The sequence below is a fragment of the Typopeltis vanoorti genome, chromosome 18 (assembly GCF_054136105.1).
Source record: "Typopeltis vanoorti isolate ZY-2024b chromosome 18, IOZ_Tvanoo_1.0, whole genome shotgun sequence".
NCBI classification, from domain to species: Eukaryota; Metazoa; Arthropoda; class Arachnida; order Uropygi; family Thelyphonidae; genus Typopeltis; species Typopeltis vanoorti.
This window is the reverse complement of record NC_143566.1, coordinates 29,971,413-29,985,609: the sequence shown is the minus strand read 5'-3', so window position 1 is coordinate 29,985,609 and position 14,197 is coordinate 29,971,413.

Here is a 14,197-nt window from a genome sequence, read left to right as displayed (position 1 = left end):
GGAAAAGTGAAACTGTACCACACGTTTCCCCCGGAAAGTGTCACAGACGTTATTGCAGAAGGTCAGTCAGATTCAGTGCCTTCTACTCCTTCAGACTTTGTAGAAGTGCGAGCACGCAAAAAGCGAAGAACAACAGAAGAACTACACAATGACAATAATGAAATGGAACAGGATTCTCAGGGTTCGGACGCCGCTATTTCTCCCAAAGAAAAGGTGCCTCCGATCATCCTTAAAGAAAAGCAGATGTGGGCAGCTTTAAGATCGACAATGTCCAATCTGCACATTGGCTTCATTAAGTCCAAAAACATGTATGAAGGCATAAAGATCCAGCCAGCAACAGTGACAGATTATAGAAGGTTGACCAAAGAACTGGACGACAGAGGCATCCAGTATCATATCTTTGCGCTCAGTTCCGAAAAAAACTTAAAAGTGGTCCTTCGTGGTGTCTGTGACGACGTTGACACAGCAAAAATAACTGCTGACCTGAATTATCAGGATCTGCCTCCAGTCAAGGTCAGCTGAATGTACAAAGCAAACAAGACTCCCATGCCATTAATCCTAGTTGAGATTCATAAAATATACAAGGATATCTACCCTTAAAAACAGTTTATGGTCTCATTGTCACACCAGAACCACTCCGGAAAAGATCATCTTCTCGGCAGTGCCACAGGTGCCAGAAGTTTGGCCACGCCCAGTATCTTTGTAGAGCAGAATATAGCTGTTTGAAATGTGGGGACAGCCACCTAACTAATACCTGCACAAAGCCGAGGACCACCTCGGCCAAATGTGCCAACTGCGATGGCCCTCATCCTGCGAACTACAAAGGATGTACTCAGAACCCAAACAGACGGATGGAGGCATTAAATCAGCCCTCCTCATTAAATCATAGCTCTCATAAATGAATAGTAACAAACTCATTCCAGCATCTGAAGAGATGCTGTAATGAGTTTGTTACTATTCATTTATGAGAGTTTCACTTTAATCAGTGAAACTCATTCCAGCATCTCTTCAGATCGTTGCTTGGAACGCAAATGGCCTCAAAAACAAAATTCTGGAACTCCGAGATTTCACATACAGGTATCAACCAGATGTTATTTTAATCAGTGAAACTCATTTAAGACCCTCAGACAATCCTACAATAAAGGGATATTACCTATACAGAAATGACAGACTACTCAACAGAGACGGCGGCACTGCCATCTTCATTAAAAACTACATTAATCACCATTCTGTGAGCAATCCTTCAACCACTAACCTTGAGATCACAGGCGTGGAAGTAGTCACCAGCTCCACTGGCAAACTGAAAATCTACTCAGCTTACAACCCTCCCCAAAAATCCTCTAAATACCTAAATACCAAATACCTATTGCAGGGGACCTGAATTCCAAGCATCCTGCGTGGAATTGTACAACCACAAACAAGAATGGTTGCATCCTTTCCAATTACTTAGGATCAAGCAACGCTGTTGTGGCAGGCCCCACCGAACCAACTCATCTCAGTACGTTCGGCACAATATCCAGGATATCTATATCCTGGATATAGCTATCCTGCAAGATATTAAACTTCAATTCAGCATTATATCTATGGATGAACTATCATCCGATCACAATCCAATTCTACTACAGCTGAGAAATCAAGAATGCCTGTGTCCTCCTTCTCACTCCTAGTTTGCATGGGAAAGACTGTCAGCAGCACTCAAGGATTATATTGGACCTGTTCCTCACATAAGCGCAAAAGATGAAGTAGAAACTACAGTTACAAATCTCACACAACAAATTAATTCTGCTATAAAGGTAGCTACCTCCTACAAATCTGCCCGCAAGCCAGATCGTTTGCCTGAAGACATCATGAACTTGATCAGAGACAAAAACAGAGCTGGGAAAAGATTCCGTAACACGCGTGCACCACAAGATAAAACAGCTCTAAACAGGATAAACGGGGCAGTTAGAGATGCACTGAAAACTCATAGAAACGAAGTTTGGGATAAAAGGTTATCCTCTATCTCTCCTATTGTTCACTCTATTTGGGGGTTACTGAGAAACATCAGAAATAAAAAACAGTTCCTCCCCCCATAATCTCAAACTAGGGCTCAGTTCACACAGATGTAGATAGGCAGAAGCCATACTAAAGTCTCTTGAAGAGCTGTGCAAACCCTGTTATAACAACTTAGATTTCAATCACTTGTACAAAATCCAAAGACAGGTCAGACACGCTTTCAATCTCCCAGATACCGACGCTGCCCATATTGCACCCACATCACCTGTTGAATTATATGATATTATTAAAAAACTTAAGAACAATAAAGCTCCTGGACCAGATGATATCTCAAACAGGGTGAGCAAGCTGCTGCCTCGGAAAGCTGTAGTGCACCTGACCAGTATAATAAATGCAATCTTAAGATTTCACTATTTTCCTTCCACCTGGAATCTGGCTGATGTAATTCCAATTCATAAGCCAGGCAAAACCCACACCTACCGCAAAATTATCGTCCAATCAGTTTTATCTCTAATCTGGGTAAGGTTGCAGAGAAGATCATCCTCTCACGAATCTAAACCTCGGTAAATGACCTAAACATCCTCCCTAAAGAACAGTTTGGTTTTCGGCAACACCATAGTACTATTCAGCAAATCCACAGAATTGTCGAATACATCACCACCAGCTACAACTAGCGCCAATGTACGGGAGCTGTTTTCCTAGATCTATCCAAAGCATTTGACAAAATCTGACATTTTGGTTTCCTGTACAAACTTATCTCAGCTGGTACATCACTAAAAATGGTTGATCTAATCCATTCATATCTTCAGAACAGATCAATGCAAGAGAAAATCAACGGTTTTCCTAGAACCTATCCAAAGCATTTGACAAAATCTGGCATTCTGGTCTCCTGCACAAATTTATCTCAGCCGGTACATCACTAAAAATGGTTCATCTAATCCATTCATATCTTCAGAACAGATCAATGCAAGTGAAAATCAATGGTTCTACATCGTCCCAGCGCCATATCTTTGCTGGAGTGCCGCAGGGATCTGTACTGGCTCCATTGCTGTTTTCTGCATACATGTCAGACATCCCGCACAATCCGATAACTTCCATGTTGGCCCTGTATACGGACGATACGGCAATGCTAACCAGATCTCTCAGACCCGATTTCATTGAGAGAAAGCTTCATGAAAAACCTTCTAAAGCTGGAGGGCTGGTTCTCCAAGTGGAGATTGGAAGTCAACCCCCTGAAAAGCTCAGCCGTTCTTTTCTCAAAAAGGCCAATGTCTCCTGCAGGAGATGTGTTACTATTCAATACCAAAATTCCCTGGCAGGCAGAAACAAATTACCTGGGTGTAATTCTCGACAAAAAGCTATCTTTCAACCAACACATCAAGTCTGCGTGCGCAAAGGCATCTAAAGCCATAGCTCAGATCTCTCCGCTAATTAATAAAAATAGCAAGCTCAGCAACAGAATCAAATTGCAGCTATACCAGATGACGATTCGTCCTATAATCACCTATGACTCTCCAGCCTGGAGCCACACCTCTAATGCTAACATTATCAAGATTCAACGAGTGCAGAACAAGTGCTTGAGAATGATTCTGAACGCCCCGTGGTATGTTAGAAACAATCAACAGAGACACAAATATTCCCTATATTTTCTCTTTTCTACAATCCTTAGCATCGAAGTTTTTCCTAAAGACGTCCACACATCCCAACGATTTGGTTCAGCAAGCTGCAGCATACGATCCAACGGACATATTCAAATATAGAAGACCAAAAGCTATATTAGCCTCCTATAACGATGCATAATCTCCATGCCCATTCAGGGCGAGCAAATTGCTCATAAATTTTACCCTCACTGTAACCACAACAGATAGCGGGGAATATGAAAAGCATTTTGCTTCACCCCTAAAGACATAAATGTCAATTAATGTTGAAATTTTGTAATTATTTCATTACTAATTTTGCATGCATATTGATGTTGAGGTTAAAATTTTGTAATTATTTCATTACTGATAACTCACCAAATGTCATCTTATTTGAACCAAATCTGAATATTGTTTGTTCTGAATATGAATCATACATCAGAAAATTGGTATAGTTTTCTCCAACATTTCCAAGTACTGACTAAAGTGTTCCGATATGTTTTTAGCTGAGATAATGAAGTTTCGGCTCACAGCATCAACAACCTTAGGTATCATCCTATATCCAAAAAGCAACTTCATGTTCTCTTTAGATAAAATAGGATTCTCGAATTCCCAAAGTTCTCACGGTTTGCTTCGTAATGGTATACAACGCTAAGTTCATTTTAAACCCCGTGGAAATAACTCGAGGATATTAACATTCGTTCTTTACTCACAACTCCCAAGTTACGGGCATTCGACCGCGAATCGCTTTATTGGAAATCATATAGGTGTTTATGCGCAGAAAGGTTACGGAAATATCAAATATAGGGAAATAAATAAAAAAATTATTGAATAAAAGGCGTTAATGCTGAAAAAAAAACTTTAAGGGGCACACATAAAGGGATTTTTTAGAAAATCGGTTTCCATCACCTTTCTCTCTAAGAGGAAATCGATTGCCTTAGATAGAAGTCAAGTTTAATGTCCGGAGATTGATGACAGTGGTGGTCGAAAACGGTATATTGTCATTACTTTGCTGGGCGAGTCAGTTCATCTCACAACGACTTACCAAAGTCGTTGTGAGATGGCAGACCTTCTTCACCGATATAAGCAGTATTGTAGCCAAGAATTGCAGGCGTGGTTGAGGGCATTTATTGCGTCTCGCTATTCACTAGCGGACGCAGATGCTCAATTTAGCACCAAATCTACTGAAATTTATTGATAAGCGTCTTCTCCGAGTCTGTTTTCTTCCGAAGGCAGTTTTTTTTTTTCTCGATGAAGCTTCATTGTCACACTGAGACTCGTAATCACACTGATCACAACAACAAGTTTACTGTCCTTGCAATATCCCCGACATTCAGTCGGCTGCTTTCCTTCTGATCAGCAGTTTTTAAAAAAGGACGGCTAAGCTTTATTTTAATGATTAAAGCCATGATTATTAAAAGCGAATATTACAATTTGATAACGGCATCGCCCAAATGAAAACAAAATTAATTAAAATAAAAATACTCCAATAAAAGGTGGTGTTTTTTTTTTTTTTTTATATAATCTATATACACTGATCTCATCGCATGTTAATTGTTTTTGAAGAGAAATACATAATTACAAAATAATTTTCAAATAACTTATCAGGCATCAGTATTGTTGTCTGATCAATGGTCGTTTTAGCTCTTTACGGAGACAAATCAATTATATTAGTCAGCCGGATAATTAGAAGAGAATTAGCGTCATGTTTCGTCACTCAGTGGTTATTTAATTAACTACTTTTTCGTGCTTCTCTGCTCATAAATAACCAATGCATTGTCTATGAATTCTATTAAGCGCAGTGGCATTTCACATTAATGAAACGTGCATTTACTTTCTCACACACAACAATGAAATTCACAGCATGGCGCGTGTTGAAATTTGCATTTATTCATGCCTAATGGTTCTGCCTGAAGACACGCGAATCTGATAGTGCATGATTGTAAATAATATTGCTCAGATGTTATTAAAATATTTTATCATAATGACAGCTGTTATTTAGCTGTCGCAGCTACTAGTTGGAAGTAAATATTATTTGTATACAAACACAGTTATAATTTAAAAATTAACAATAAAACGAATAATGACAAATAATTTACTGTTTTAAGTTTCAAATATTTTATTTTAGGGGACGATTTAATCAACGCTATTTAAATGTTGAAAACAAAGTTATATGAGCTTCACTGAGCAACCGTCTATGCAAAATGCAATCAGGACTCCTGTAGCCATTCGCTTGCAGCTATTTGTCCGTCCAAGAGTACGTCTCGGTACCACGTTGATGGTAAACATAATACAGAAAGCAAAAGGAGTCAAGAAGGGAAATACATAGGAAAGGATGTGTGAGCAGTGATCCTGGAAAGACTAACAACCGGTGGGGATGAATAAACTCCCAAGTCATTAATGGAGAGTTAATCACAGTGGATTATTGGCAAAGATGTCAGCAGCTATTAATGCTCAATTTGAACGAATGCTGTTTGCTAACGGTAACGAACAGTAAATAATCTGTCTCAAAAGCTCCCTCTACCCGACAGCAATGCAATATTTTTTGGTTAAAAAAATAATAATAATAACAAATTTTGATTTTTTTTCTTTTGGCATTTTGTTTATTTTATGTAATAGTGAAAGAAAAAGTAAATAAATTCATTGTTCTTTCGATGCACATCGGGTAGAAATAGCTTGGATCAGTGCATTCCAGATGTTTTTAAACTTTCGCCAGGCTTAAGAGAGAAAAAATATTCGAGACACCACAAAATGCGATACGAAAACGCATTTATCCACAGCAGCACTTGTGTAGAAGTCTGTCTTGCGTTATTTCGGTAATTGCAAACATACAAGTTGTTATCTAGAGATTCGAAACTTTCTTATTTTCGGACTTCATTTTTCACTGCCACCAGAGTCTTCACTAGCTCCGATGCTCGCACTAGCAGGAGAATAAAATTGAGACCACGCACTGTCTTCCAAAGAGGATGCGATTAAAAAAAATAGTTAAACGCTTCCATTCTTGGAGAAGTAAAAAAAAAAAAAAAAAAAAAGCGAACGATCATCAATCTAGAGAAAGATTTCTTTCTTATTTCGTCATCATTCATTATAGCAAAGCCATCAGCAAATACTCATAACGACATAGTACTTCTGTTACTATGGCAACAATAAAATTATCCTCCTCCCCACAAAAAGGGACAAAAATCCCTACAAGTGCTGATATGATTAAGTGTCAGTAAGATCTTGAAAACGTGCCAGCAGTGTGTAAATTTTGAGTTAAAACTTGGCTATAATAGTACTTTTTCTAATCTACTCCTTCAAGTATCTAAAATGTATGTTGAAATAGTTTTTGATATTTTTAACTTCGAAAGAATTGCTTTTTAAATGCTGTTTATGTTCTGTCTGTCATTACATTAATTGTCCTAAATGTTTACACTTTCCTTCCTTTCATCAGTTAAACCAACAAGAGGAAAAACTCATAGTTTTCGTGTCATTATGTCTTTACACACACACACACACACGCCCACAATGTAAACATAATGCTCAATAGTTGGTGGCTTAATTGCTGAAGCAATAGCAAGGCCGCCCAATGCTTTCAGAGACCCATGAAAAACCATATATTACGGCTTAATTGGATATACTCGATAGTGTAGAAAAACCGACAAACCTATAAAAAAAAAGGAATACGCTGTCCAAAATCAATTAAAAAGAACATTTATGCCCACACATTACTTTAATGAAAATGGTCGCATTCTGAGCCAGAGAAATTCCCTTGGAAGTTCAAAAAGATACTAAGTTTGATTCTTTAGTATTCAAGTAGAACTTCAGGGTTACGTTTTTCGTCTATCAGGAAATATTTCCATGGTTAACATGAAATCAAACTTACTGTGCATCTAAAGAAGTTTGTAGTTGTGGAAGGAAATTTGGTACGCGCATTCTATAATTTAAAAATTTTCAAAATGTCGAATGAACGGCATTTATCCTGAGCACATTTGCAGATGGAGGAGTTCGAAAAGCGTTAATTATCACTGTGTTTAATTTGTATTATTTGGCTACTTCTTGATTATAATACATATATAAACGAGTTTTCTTTCGAAAAGTATCCAAGAATATTGTCGATAATTATCGACAATATTCTTAGATACTTAGATACGTTCAGTAAATTAATTATAATTAATTTACTGAACGAAAGTTATTTATTCAAGGTACGATTCACAAGGCATCGCTTTTACTGCGTGCATTCTCTACTCCTTTCACACTTGTTTATCCAGTAACAGATCATTCTATATTAGCTCTTTGCAAACATATTCCAGTAACTCAGGGAGAACTTTTCTTATTTTCCCGTTCGCTGTCTAATTTCCTTAAATTGCTAAGAGAACTGAACACACTAAGCACACACCAGCACCCAAAGTTAAGCAGTTCAAAGAAAGTGCTCTAGATTTTCTCTAACGAACTTCGTTACAATCGTCTTTTAAATCGTATCAGCTTTGATCCAGTCAGAATCCGCTTCCAGATATCAATCAATGGTTTTCTCTATTACTTGTAAAGACTGTCCTGAAGAGAAAAAAGTCGTTCGATATGGCTGATCTTTAGAAAATATGAGATAACATGTCGCTTAAAATGCTTTTTTCTATAAATAAAATAATTTTTCATTGTCCAGCTGAGAAGTTTGATTTCCTTACTGTGATCGGAAAACAATTTCTCGCAGCAAAATTCAAATCCTACTTATGGCAACCCAACACTACATTGCGAATGCAGAATCCATTTCAACCTTATACAAATTTTTTAGTCCGCGAGGCTAGCCGAGTGGTATGCACTTCGCAACCATATGCCTGGCAAAAGAGTGTCCTGGTGTTCGATTCTCGTCGTCGACGTGAGGAGCTTAATGATCTTTCTCAGACATAGCCAAGTTAACCAGTTTGGGCGTAGACTGCTGGGTTTTTCTCCCCAGTTTATCTGGGATTTTTCCTCCCGCAAGCAGGCAAACCGGCCTCGTGAACACACGCAGCTACAGACATAGTACACACCGGGAGGCATAGGGCTAGCCACCTTATCCTCGGGACAGGTACGGCTTAGAAGGGCTAAAGATAGCTCCGTAACAGGCCACTAGGCCCCTAATACCTGAAGAGAAGAAGAAGACAAACGTTTCATCGAACTAGTGTATATTAATTTATAAAAGCATTACTAAAAATATTTTCTTTTTTTTAGTTTAAAAATTTTAACAAAAATTCACTTGAAATTTTATTATTATTTACTTAATTATAAAATTTTTCGCAGTGAAGTATGCGTACGATTGGCTGCTTACATAGACGACTTCGCTATATTTCCCTTCAAATTGGATCCCACATCTGTGTATGGGACTAGCTAACCCACTTTCGGTTGAAAGATTTCTTATTCAGAAAAATGAATGCAACATGCACATTTTGAGGCCTGTTGCCGATTAGTTCTAAACACTTTCGATCTTGATTAGACAGAAAGAAATACGTACTATTGCGTTAAGAGAAGCATTTTCCGAGTAAGAATACAGACTACAATGATTCAAACACTCCTTGAAAAGGCTAGTCACCTGTTTACACTCCAAGACCTTAGTGAACCTGAGCTTGGAGATGCGAGCATCTAGAAGTGCCTTTCCACAACATAGTGAGCTGCATCGCGAGAGCCTTTATTAATAACGAATAGCTACTTTATATATCTTGCTGATTTTCATGCCAAATTTGTTAAAGCCGTTATTAAATTTAGTTAAAGAATCCTGGGGAGTTATACCAGACTCACGTAAAGTAAAATATCATCTACTTAGAAAGCAAAGAAATGACGTTAATGGCCCCAATTCTGATGGGTGGTTTAATGCCACTCTCCTTCATAATGTAATGCAGAGGGATGATGAATAACAATGGAGACGATGTACACCCTTGTCTCACATCTTCTAAATTATGCAGAACAAAACTGAAGATAAATATCTTTATCTTCAGTTTTTTTCCACCTTCGTCATATCTGATTCCTTTTACAGCTTCTTTCCTCCATTTCTAAGCTTTCTAACCTACCCCGCGTTACTACCTTGGTGATATTTATATTCTTCTCAAATCTTACTAATCTTTCCACAGCAGCAATTTCACAAATAATTTAACTTTCCTGTAATGCGATTTATTTGAACTGCGAAGTATGCCATGCAGATTGAACTGTTCTTAATAATAAATAAATATTTTCGTGAAAAGAGTTGATTCAAAACATAACTTCCCACTTCTGCTGTTCGAATCTCAGCAATATTGAATTATGAAAGGTTTTCCTTGAATACAACACACCCAACGCAATCTTGTAAATGGAACTTGGACATGCTTTTTAATTAAAATTCCACAAGAACGTCAGGTGCATCCAGGTGAGTATTTCTCTTGAATATCGTTAAGTGATTGTTCCACTGTTAATAAAGAAACGAGCGCATTTAATATCAATGCTTCTTTCCCAGTCGTATATAAAATAACGAGAATTGTCTTTATTTTTAGCTTTTTGGCTCTGCATGTACAAAATTACTCGGACAAAATCAAAAATAGAATGCATTCTGATTGGAAACAAACTTGGCACGATTCTGCCTGGCGGATTTTTAACTACTTTATTAAGCAATGTATAATATTCACACCCTAAAAATGTTTGTTCGAAAAACAACAAATACTACACCATAAAATGTAAGCAAAAAGAAATTATTCAAGTGACTTAACGCCATGTATTGATCGTTACTGGGATCAACAAATACTCTCGCCCATGGCGAGTACCTACAGACCGCAAAAATAAATAATATTTTTTAATTTAATAAAAAGTAGCTTTCTAAACAAATTATTTTTACCTTTACGAAAACACAGATGAAAGCACCGATCAGTTTAATGAACTTTAGTAACTTATTGAAACATTAAAACGTGAATCTGCCAGATTTAAGGTAACCGGTGGTGTACTTCAGGGTTCGGTCCTTGGCCCATTATTGTTCAATCTGTACATTAATGCCATCAGGAGTCTAATATCAGATGTGCAATTGTTTGCTGATGATGCGAAGACAGGCGGGGCAATCAGGGATGCTGCTGATATTCAGCAATTACAAAATGATTTGAATAGACTGGAAATTTCGTCCAACGAAAATGGATATCAGTTTAATGTTAGTAAGCGTAAAGTGATGCACTTTGGCGTGATGAGATTTTCAGCGGTATATTATCGGGGTTATGCTGCAAGAAACTGAGGAGGCAAGGGATCTTGGCTTATTGGTAAATAGGAATTTAAAGTTCAAAGGTCACACAACAAAAGTTTCAAATACAACTCAGAGGATAATTGCGATGTTGAAGAGAATCTCGGCATATAAAGATAAGGAAGCCATTTTGCCTCTTTATATAGCTTCGATAAGACCACACCTGGATTATTGTGCGCAGATTTGGTCTCCCGGGTTCCAAGGGGATAAAGAAGCTGTGGAAAGTGTACAAAGAAGAGTTACAAAGATTATATCTGGATTATGGAATTTAGATTATGAGGACAGATTGCGGGTATGTGGATTGCACACTCTGGTTAAAAGGAGAAAGAGGGGTGATATGATAGAGGTCTGTAAACATTTGAAAGGGTGTTACAGGATATCATCTGATGAAATTTTTCAATTATATGGAAAGTGAGGAGAGAACACGGGGGCATCCATGGAAGTTAAGTTTGTTCACAGTCAAGAAAGGGGTGAGAACTAGGTTTTTCTCCCAGAGAGCAGTGGATGAGTGGAATAATTTGCCCTTACGGGTAGTGAGTGCATCTAGTGTGAATGAATTTAATGGAAGGTATGATAGCTGTTTTGGGCGATTTATAGCCTCCCTCGATGAGTCCTTGACTCCCTGGAGGTCTCAAATAATAATAATAATAAAGGAATGGGGTTGTTCTTCCTAGCCCATAAGAAGCCACTAGCATATGTGGCGAAACTAGTTGGTTCAACTACCTATATTGCGACCTATTAAACCCAGTGTTTGCTATCATTTGTCACATTCGTTTTCCGATCGAAAAATTGACATACACATCAAAAAATCGGTATTATTCTATGAATCTCCAGCACAATATTACGGCGCAAATTAAAATGAATATTCAATTTGAAATAAAAATAACCGTGCAGTTTGTTGCGCATTTTAATCCAGACGAAACGCATTATAGAAAATTAACAGCGTTTCAATATTTTATATTTCTTCAAAATATAAAGTGATGTGTCATCATTGTACGTAAGAAACTCGAGTTTTAACCAATTACATTAAAATGTGGTTAAATAGGGTTGATATATACAAAACTAAGGAAGCGGACAGTCCTCACAATCAACTGTCATAATTCTGGTTGAAGAACTGTACAATATTGAGCTGCTCGGACCAATCAATGTAGATTCAAAATTAGCAGAAAGTTAATGAAGAACTGTATAATTTGCTCACGATTCACACCTGGATAATTATACTTGACCTGTCTATGTTATAGGTTTATCGGGTAATATAAAAAGCCGTCAGTTGGCCACCTCTGTGATAAAATCGCTTCAACTTAAGCCCAGTCTTGAACCGAATTCAATGATGAATTCTTTTTAGCTTTTTTTTCCTATATCTTAAAGCGAAAATAGTGCGATTGTTATTGTTGTGCGATAAGTTGGATATCCACTTCTGCGGCGAGAATACAAAATTCAATTTGTGAAGGTTTTTCTCCATGGTGTAAGAACAGATACAACCGGCTGCATTGTTTCCTAAATGCAACACTTTAAACGTAGTTACAAAGCGAAGATTTCTCTATCAACTCTCACATGACCAAACAACCACCAATTGTATCTCGAAGAAAAATATTTTAAAAATATCTCTTTTCTTCGTAACAAGGACAAAAGTCGTCATTATATGCTACTTAGCCCACGATTAATAAATAATGAAGCATAAATAAACTATAAAACAACGTGCAAAAAAACTACAAGTTCAGTTATGTAAATCAATGCTAAAAAGAATACGTTTATTGCCAAATCCGTTTGATCTTATAATAAAAATGGCATCATTTTATTATAAGATCAAAATGAGCTTAAAAGAGACAAATAAGTGAAATCTCTCCAGAAAAAGCGGTAGTTTTATATGCGTACAGACGGACAAACTACAATCCAGTGTGCTAAGCAAGATTAATAAGAAAAAGTAGTGCCGACAATTATTACTAAAAAGCAAATGGTTTTTAGACCTTGTAGAACCGAATATAAATTATCATCCTATATTTAAACTTAAAGCAACTCAACGCACTTACATCTGATACTTTGATAAATCTTCAGTATAAATAAGGTCGACAGTAAAAGCCATGCATGGAAACGACTTGGGATGGGAATGCCAAAGTAAGCATCACAGCAACAAATTTTTCTTTTCGCAAAAACAATTCTGTTCGCCCCAGTGACTGGAAATTCGCACGCATTCATTACGAGCTGCCAGTGGTACACCCTGCATTTTATAGAACTCTATTTGCATATATTTGCAAATGAGGCATGTGGTAACGCCCTCTATTTGTGAAAATTTGAACTATTTTTTCTTCCTCAAAAAAAAAAAAAAAATTCCCCTCCTTGCGATTCACTTTCGAGCAAAAGGCACTCTAATATGCCAATTTTTGTTATTTTTATGAATTATTGGAATATTTCGGGACTTATGGAACACCCTGTATTTCTTTAAATGGTGGTCTTTTCACTATAAAAGATCTCTATTTTCTGCGATCAATTATTTTTTTTTTAATACCGAATTACTACTTCAGCTGACTTTTAGATGCCATCCCTTTGGGATAAAAGCAGTTTTCATATTAAAAATAAATTATTTCTCTAGCCATAAGGAAGGGTCTCGGCGAATCGATAAATTCCGAGAAACTTTCAAAATGTTTTTAAGCTGCAGTTTGTTAAAGATCTGATTGATTTCGGGAAGACACTGTAATAGAGTCATCCCACTCTCAACTTCTTTTCCATGTCAAACTCTTCGAGATGCGCAAGGGATTCTTGACAGTGAGCTATCTTCAACAACTGCAATGCTTTATTAGAAATATCGACATTTTAAGATGGGGAATTAAGAGTTTTATTGTCTTTCTTCTTGTTGCTCGTTTATCATGCTTTAGCGTAGCTCACTGGGATTGTTCCATAATTATTTCATCTCATCATTTTGCCACTATCGTCTCCTATTTAAGGGGCATTTGACAAATGGGACGAAGATGAATTGAGATTTTTTTAGTATTTTCTGTTTTTGCTAACATAACTCCGATTGTGTGATAATTCTGAAAGTGTTTTGGAGATTTATAACTATAAAAACCAAAAAAGTGGACAAGTTTAAGATTTTTCCCTTCAGGGATATTTGTGTATTACGTTTGTATCATCATTGAAATTATAATTAAAATTTCTCTCTTTTTTAAATACCGAATTTATGTCACTGCAGTGACATAAACATATCACAACCATTGCATCCTCAACCTCAAAAAACTAGGATTTCTCTTTCGCTCAAGACGTTACTTCACCCCCCGAACAGCTACTAACATTATACAAATCACAAATCCGCCTAACTATTGAATACTGCTCCCACATATGGGGTGGGACCCCTAAAAGCTCTCTC